An 8,512-nucleotide genomic window follows, 5' to 3' on the forward strand; every position below is an offset into this window, starting at 1 on the left:
CTTAAGCTGCATCGAAAGACCCATTGATTTATCTTGTTGACTAAATGAGCTGCTAATATGTGAGCGCAGTAAAATACGAACATCTATCCGCTCAAGTGTGTCATGGAATCTCAGCAGGTGCTGATTTTGCTGCATTCACTTTGTGACCTCGGTGAGAGCAAACGCAATATTGCCTGCAACATAGGAAGTTCAGGTAAGCTTCCAAGACGCAAATCATCCTCACTATTTCATGAGTAAGTTTTCATAATGTTTCTGCCTGGTTTCGAACCGGGGACCTTTCGCGTGTAAGGCGAACGTGATAACCACTACACTACAGAAACTGCTGCGGTTGCACTGATCCTGTCCGGAATGCTAAACTGCGCTGTAACTCAGCAGCAATCTGGGTCTCTATTGCGGAGAAATGGAATACAGCTGATGTTCTCAGGAATTGAGACTGATGTAACAATGTAATCATAAAATGGCCTAGCACCATTTTTCCAAACAATGGCAAAAGAGGCCCTTCCAATATCCGATCTCAGGCCCCTTTTTAAACGAGAAAACTAATTCATCACAATTTGCTTCTCTCTCTTAATAATCCATTTCTTCTCCCTTTCATTAAATTACTCAATTCTCTTTTGAAAAAGTCGTTTCTGCAGAATCCATGCCTAGTTTGCCTAAATTCACAAGGTTCACATGACGATTTGGACTTGGGTTCCTAATTTACTTTGCGAGATGAACATGATGTAATTATGCAATTGATCTCATATCGAATTTGCAAAAGTGTTATTTTTTCAACCTGACTATTTTTACAATCTTATTACTTTTTCTCCACAGCCCTTCAATCGAGGGTGCGATACTACAGAGGAAAATGTTTGTTCCAGAGTTTAACAGGGCCCTGCCAAGATCGCGTGCTTCAGTTGTTCGTTTACTTCATTTGGTTTGAAATAATGTTGTTCCTGGACCGGAATCTAACAGAGGATAAATATTTGTGTAACAAACAGGGCAGTGCTGAGCTACCAGGGTGCTTAGAGGTTTCCAATGGTTGGACTGAGGGTCCATGTCACTTGTTGCAGGGAAGCAACTGTTGGTTTCAGCCTGGTGCCTCAGCTTGTTTTGAATTTCAAAATGTAGACGTGTCCATCCAGCAAATATCTCCAGGTGGAATGTTTTCTGCTCAATTATTAGAAACATGTGTCTTATCCTTGGCAGACAAAATTAAACAAACTTCACTCCCCGTATTTGTTCCATTATTCTATATTTAATATTAATATTGTATCTGTTATTGCTGCCTTTATTTGAATTAAGACTCTCTGAAACATACACCAAACTCGAATTGCAAACAAGACTGATAGACAAAAGAATGCCAGTCAACAGGTAATGCAAACCATGTGGTGCTCATTTGAAATTGAGCACAATTAGCTTTTAAACAAAATGCAAGAATTTTAATGGGAGCAGTTTTGAGAATGATGTGTTCATTATATTTGATCCCTCTTTGCTCCAGTGGAGAAGCCTTCTGGCGCCTTAATCGTGACCATGTAGAAGACAGTGGGGAAGTGAGCAAACCTGCACTGCGCCTCGGTTTCCACGACTCCCTCGGTCATTTTTCCTGATAATCTATTCTGAAGACCAATTATTTAAAGGAGTGATTCTGTCCCAGCTCTGTCATTGCCTCTGGTTCAATTGCAGCATCGCTTGCACCTGTCCTTATGCGCACACTTTAGCATGAGACATCTTTGAGATGGTGAGTAACGTTGTAAATCTGCATCGAAAACCCACTAAATTCTGTTGCTTGCCAGACGAACTGCTAAAATGCGTGCTCAGTCAAAAAATGAACATCTATTTCTACTCAGTGTGTCATGAAATTTCAGCGTTTCTGATTTTGCTGCATTCATTTTAAGGCCCAGGAAAGAGCAAAAGCTCCATGCCTGTAGCATGCGAGATTCAGGTAACATTCAACAACAAACCTGACATACACAAATTTTCCTCTCTCAAAATTGGCAAGCTTGGATAATGTTTCAGCCCGGTTTCAAACCGGTGATTTTTCACACGTGAGGCAAACGTGACAACCACTACACTACAGAAACATTGGCCAGACATGAATGCAGTGAGCCTATCTGGAATGATAAACCGTGCTGTCATGCAGCAGCGCTTTGGCTCTTTGGATGGGAGAAATGGAATTTATCTGCTATAATTAGGAATGCTGCAGGCAGACTCAGATAACAATGTCATCATAAAATGGCATAACACCATGTATCCATACAATGGCCCTTCCATCATCTTGTCTCTGTCAGTTTTTTAAAAGAACCAACGAATTAAGCCCAGTTTCCTTCTCTCTATTAGTGAATTTGTTATTTTTCTGCATATCAATGAATTGCACCATTCCCTGTTGAAAAAGGAGTTTCTGCAGATTACATGCCTAGTTTGCCTGAATTAACAACGTTTCCCTCACCCAATGCATTAAGGTTTAGACTTGTGTTCCTTACATAGCTATGCATATGAACATTATTTAGTTATCTCTTGTTTTCATATCGAATTGATGAAAGTGCTTATTTTTCTGATCAAACATCTCATTTTTTCTGAGTTATTTACACAATCTGATTACATTTGCTCCATGACTCGTTAATCGAGGGTGTTATATCACATAGGAAAATGATTGCTACAGTTAAACAGAGCCCTGCCAGGATCACATGCTGCAATAGGTCGTTTCGTTCAGTTGTCTAAATATAATTTTGTTCTGGGAATGTAATTTTACAGAATATATATTTCTTTAGGAAACAGGATAGTGCTGATCTACCACAAAGTTTGGAGAATTCCAATGGTTAGACTGAGAGGACATGTCACTTGTTACAGGAAGACAACTCTTGGTTTCCACCTGGTGTCTGTTTGTTTGAATTTCAAAATGTAGAAGGCTCGGTTCAGCAAATATCTTAGGCAGCAATGGTTTCTGCTCAATCATTATGAACACACTTCTCCTCCTCAGCAGAAGAAATTCAACAAACTTTTCTCAGCAATTTTTTACCTTATTCAACATTCAGTATTAATGTATTTGATATTGATGCCCTTGTTTGACTTGAGGCTCTCTGAAATAGACAACATCGAACTGCAAACTTGACTGGTAAACAAAAGAATGTAAGTCACCGGGTAATGCATTTGATATGGGTCTGATTTGAGATGTAGCACAACAGTCAGCATTTCAACAAGGAGTTTCTGCAGATTCCATGCCTAGTTTGCCTGAATTAACAACGTTTCCCTCAACCAATGCCATGAGGGTTTAGACTTGTGTTCCTTACATAGCTATGCATATGAACATTATTTACTTATCTCTTGATATCATATCGAATTGACGAAAGTGCTTATTTTTCTGATCAAACATCTCATTATTTCTGAGTTATTTACAAAATCTAATTACATTTGCTCCATGACTCGTTAATCGAGGGTGTTATATCATGGAGGAAAATGATTGCTACCGTTAAACAGAGCCCTGCCAGGATCACATGCTGAAATAGGCTTTTTCGTTCAGTTGGTTTAATATCATTTTGTTCTGGGAATGTAATTTTACAGAATATATCTTTCTTTAGGAAACAGGATAGTGCTGATCTACCAGAATGTTTGGAGGAGTCCAAGGGTTAGACTGAGAGGTCATGTCGCTTGTTACAGGAAGACAACTCTTGGTTTCCACCTGGTGTCTCAGTTTGTGTTGAGTTTCATAATGCAGAAGGCTCGGTCCTGCAAATATCTCAGGCAGCAATGCTTTCTGCTCACTCATTCGGAACAGCCTTCTCATCAGAAGACGAAATTCAACAAACATTTCTCAGCAATTTTTTATGTTATTCAACATTCAGTATTAATATATTTGACATTGATGCCCTCGGTTGACTTGAGACTCTCTGAAATATACAACAACATCGAATTGCAAACTTGACTGGCAAAAGAATGCCAGACACCAGGTAATGCACCTGATATGGGTCTGATTTGAGAAGCAGTCCAACAGTCAGCATTGCAACAAAATCAAAGAACTTTACAGGGAACAGGCTTGAGAATGATGCGTTAATGAGATCTGATCACTCTTTGTCTGTCTTTGTGAGCACACGTTACAATGAGACACCTTTGACATGGTGAGTAACTGTGTTAAGCTGCATCGAAAGACGTGCTGATTTTACTGCATGCATTTTATGATCTCGGTGAGAGCAAATGCATTGTGCCTGCAATATAGGAGATTCAGGTACGCTTAAAAGGTGCAAACTCTCCTCACTATTTAGTGAGTAAGTTTTCATAATGTTTCTGCTCGGTTTCGAACCGGGGACCTTTCGCGTGTGAGGCGAACGTGACAACCACTACACTACAGAAACTGCCGTGGTATTACGGAGCCTGTCCGCAATGCTACACTGCGCTGTAACACTGCAGCAATCTGGGTCTCTGCTGCAGACAAATTAAAAACAGCTGCTATTCCCAGGAACGCTGCAGCGAGACTGATGTAACAATGTCATCATAAAATGGCCTAGTACCATGTATCCATGCAAAGGTATCAGAGGCCCTTCCATCATCCGATCCAAGGCACACTAAACGAGCACACTAATTAATTACAATTTGCTTCTCTCTCTTAATGAACCAGTTTTTTCCTCTCTTTCATTAAATTGCTGAATTCCCTTTTGAAAAAGTCGTTTCTGCAGAATCCATGCCTGGTTTGCCTTAATTCACAAGGTTTACATGACGATTTGGACGTGGTTTCCGAATATACTTCGCCAGATGAACATGATGCAATTATGCAATTGATCTCATATCAAATTTGCGAAAGTGTTATTTTTTCAACCTTGCTAGTTTTACAATCTTATTATTTTGCTCCACAGCCCTTCAGTCGAGGGTGCGAAGTTACAGAGGAAAATGTTTGTTCTAGAGTTTAACAGAGCCCTGCCAAGATCGTGTGCTTCAATTGTTCGTTTACTTCATTTGGTTTGAAATAATTTTGTTCCTGGACCGGAATCTTACAGGGGGTAAATATTTGTGTAACAAACAGGGCATTGCTGAGCTACCAGAATGTTTGGTAGATTCCAACGGTTGGACTGAGGGTCCAACTCACTTGTTGCAGGAACCAACTGTTGGTTTCTCCCTGGTGCCTCTGCTTGCTCTGACTTTCAAAATGTACACGTGTCCGTCCAGCAAATGACTCTGGGCGCAATGCTTTCTGCTCAATCATGAGGAACATCCGTCTTATCCTTGGCAGCCGAAATTAAACAAATCTCATTCCGTATTTGTTCCGTTATTCTATATTTAATATTATTATTGTATCTGTTATTGATGCCTTCATTTGAATTGAGACTCTCTGAAAGATGCACCAAACTCGAATTGTAAACATGCCTGATAGACAAAAGAATGCCAGTCAACGGGTAATGCAAACCATGTGGTGCTCATTTGAAATTGAGCACAATTAGCTTTTAAACAAAATGAAAGAAATGTAATGGGAGCAGTTTTGAGAATGATGCGTTCATTATATTTGATCCCTCTTTGCTCCAGGTGAGATGCCTTCTGGCGCCTTAATCACGACCATGTAGAAGACAGGGGGGAAGCCAGCAGATCTGCACTGCGCCTCGTTTTCCACGACTCCCACGGTCGTTTTTCCTGATACCCTATTCTGAAGACCGATTATTTAAAGGAGTGATTCTGTACCAGTTCTGTCATTTCCTCTGGTTCAATTGCAGCGTCACTAACGCCTGTCCTTGTGCACGCACTTTAGCATGAGACATCTTTGAGACGGTGAGTAATTACGTAAATCTGCATCGAAAACCCACTAAATTCTGTTGCTGACCGGACGAACTGCTAAAATGCGTGCCGAGTCAAGAAAACGAACATCTATTTCTACTCAGTGTGTCATGAAATTTCAGCGTTTCTGATTTTGCTGCATTCATTTTAAGGCCCAGGTAAGAGCAAAAGCACCATGCCTGTAGCATGCGAGATTCAGGTAACATTCAACAACAAACCTGACATACACAAATTTTCCTCTCTCAAAATTGGCAAGCTTGGATAATGTTTCTAATTGGTTTCAAACCGGTGATTTTTCGCGTGTGACGCGAACGTGATAACCAGTACACCACAGAAACATTGGCCAGACATAACTGCAGTGAGCCTATCTGGAATGTTAAACTGTGCTATCACGCAGCAGCTCTCTGGCTCTTTGGATGGGAGAAATGCAATTCAGCTGCCAGAATTTGGAATGCTGCAGGCAGATTCATATCACAATGTCATCATAAAATGGCATAGCACCATGTACCCATACCATGGCCCTTCCATCATCCTGTCTCAGTCAGCTTTTTAAAAGTGCCAACGAATTAACCCCAGTTTCCTTCTCTCTATTAGTGAACTTCTTATTTTTTTGCATATCAATTAATTGCATCATTCCCTTTTGAAAATGGAGTTTCTGCAGATTCCATGCCTAGTTTGCCTGAATTAACAACGTTTCCCTCAACCAATGCCATGAGCGTTTAGGCTTGTGTTCCTTACATAGCTATGCATATGAAAATTATTTACTTATCTCTTGATTTCATATCGAATTGACGAAAGTGCTTCTATTTCTGATCAAATGCCTGATTATTTCTGAGTTATTTACACAATCTAAATACATTTGCTCCATGACTCGTTAATCGAGGGTGTTATTTCACGGAGAAAAATGATTGCTACCATTAAACAGAGCCCTGCCAGGATCACATGCTGAAATAGGCCGTTTCTTTCAGTTGGTTTAATATAATTTTGTTCTGGGAATGTAATTTTACAGAATATATGTTTTTTTAGGAAACAGGATAGTGCTGATCTACCAGAATGTTTGGAGGAGTCCAAGCGTTAGACTGAGAGGTCATGTCGCTTGTTACAGGAAGACAACTCTTGGTGTCCACCTAGTGCTTCAGTTTGTTTTGAGTTTCATAATGCAGAAGGCTCGGTCCTGCAAATATCTCAGGCAACAATGTTTTCTGCTCAATCATTCGGAGCAGCCTTCTCATCAGAAGACGAAATTCAACAAACATTTCTCAGCAATTTTTTATGTTATTCAACATTCAGTATTAATATATTTGACATTGATGCCCCCGGTTGACTTGAGACTCTCTGAAATATACAACAACATCGAAATGCAAACTTGACTGGCAAATAAAAGAATGCCAGACACCAGGTAATGCACCTGATATGGGTCTGATTTGAGAGGCAGTCCAACAGTCAGCATTGCAACAAAATCAAAGAACTTTACAGGGAACAGGCTTGAGAATGATGCGGTGAATAGATCTGAACACTCTTTGTCTGTCTTTGTGAGCACACGTTACAATGAGACACCTTTGACATGGTGAGTAACTGTGTTAAGCTGCATCGAAGGACGTGCTGATTTTGCTGCATGCATTTTATGACCTCGGTGAGAGCAAATGCATTATGCCTGTAATATATGAGATTCAGGTAAGCTTCAACGGTGCAAATTATTCTCACTATTGAATGAGTAAGTTTTCATAATGTTTCTGCCCGGTTTCGAACCGGGGACCTTTCGCGTGTTAGGCGAACGTGATAACCACTACACTACAGAAACTGCCGTACATTTATGGAGCTTGTCCGCAATGCTAAACTGCGCTGTAACACTGCAGCAATCTGGGTTCGTGCTGCAGAGAAATTAAATACAGCTGCGATTCTCAGGAACGCTGCAGCGAGACTGATGTTACAACGTCATCATAAAATGGCCTAGCACCATGTATCCATGCAAAGGCATAAGGGGCCCTTCCATCATCCGATCCGAGGCACACTAAACGAGCGCACTAATTAATTACAATTTGCTTCTCTCTCTTAGTGAACCAGTTTTTTCCTCTCTTTCATTAAATTGCTGAATTCCCTTTTGAAAAAGTCGTTTCTGCAGAATTCACGCCTGGTTTCCCTTGATTCACAAGGTTCACTTGACGATTTGGACTTGGGTTCCTAATATACTTCGCCAGATGAACATGATGTAATTTTGCAATTGATCTCATCGAATTTGCGAAAGTGTTATTTTTTTCAACCTTACTATTTTTACAATCTCATTACTTTTGCTCCACAGCCCTTCAATCGAAGGTGCGATATTACAGAGGAAAATGTTTGTTTCGGAGTTTAACAGGGCCCTGCCAAGATTGCATGCTTCAATTGTTCGTTTATTTCATTTGATTTGAAATAATTTTGTTCCTGGACCGGAATCTTACAGAGGATAAATATTGGTGTAACAAACAGGGCAGTGCTGAGCTACCAGAATGTTTGGAGGATTCCAACGGTTGGACTGAGGGTCCAACTCAATTGTTGCAGGAACTAACTGTAGGTTTCACCCTGGTGCCTCTGCTTGCTCTGAATTTCAAATGTACACGTATCCGTCCAGCAAATGACTCTGGGTGCAATGCTTTCTGCTCAATCATGAGGAACATCCGTCTTATCCTTGGCAGCCGAAATTAAACAAATCTCGTTCCGTATTTGTTCCGCTATTCTATATTTAATATTAACATTGTATCTGTTATTGATGCCTTCATTTGAATTGAGACTCTCTGAA

At 40.4% G+C, this 8,512-nt stretch overlaps 3 non-coding genes across 3 annotated transcripts; all 3 read right to left on the bottom strand.

Moving 5' to 3' along the window:
• Positions 1-247: 247 nt before the first annotated feature.
• trnav-uac (transfer RNA valine (anticodon UAC)) lies at positions 248-320 on the bottom strand. Its single transcript has one exon. It is a non-coding gene; the product is annotated as a tRNA-Val (tRNA).
• A 3,935-nt stretch (positions 321-4,255) lies between these two features.
• Positions 4,256-4,328, bottom strand: trnav-cac (transfer RNA valine (anticodon CAC)). The gene has a single exon. It is a non-coding gene; the product is annotated as a tRNA-Val (tRNA).
• Positions 4,329-7,464: 3,136 nt separating this feature from the next.
• trnav-aac (transfer RNA valine (anticodon AAC)) lies at positions 7,465-7,537 on the bottom strand. The gene has a single exon. It is a non-coding gene; the product is annotated as a tRNA-Val (tRNA).
• Positions 7,538-8,512: the final 975 nt, after the last annotated feature.

This window comes from Cetorhinus maximus, unplaced genomic scaffold (assembly GCF_964194155.1).
Source record: "Cetorhinus maximus unplaced genomic scaffold, sCetMax3.hap1.1 HAP1_SCAFFOLD_385, whole genome shotgun sequence".
Classification (NCBI taxonomy): Eukaryota; Metazoa; Chordata; class Chondrichthyes; order Lamniformes; family Cetorhinidae; genus Cetorhinus; species Cetorhinus maximus.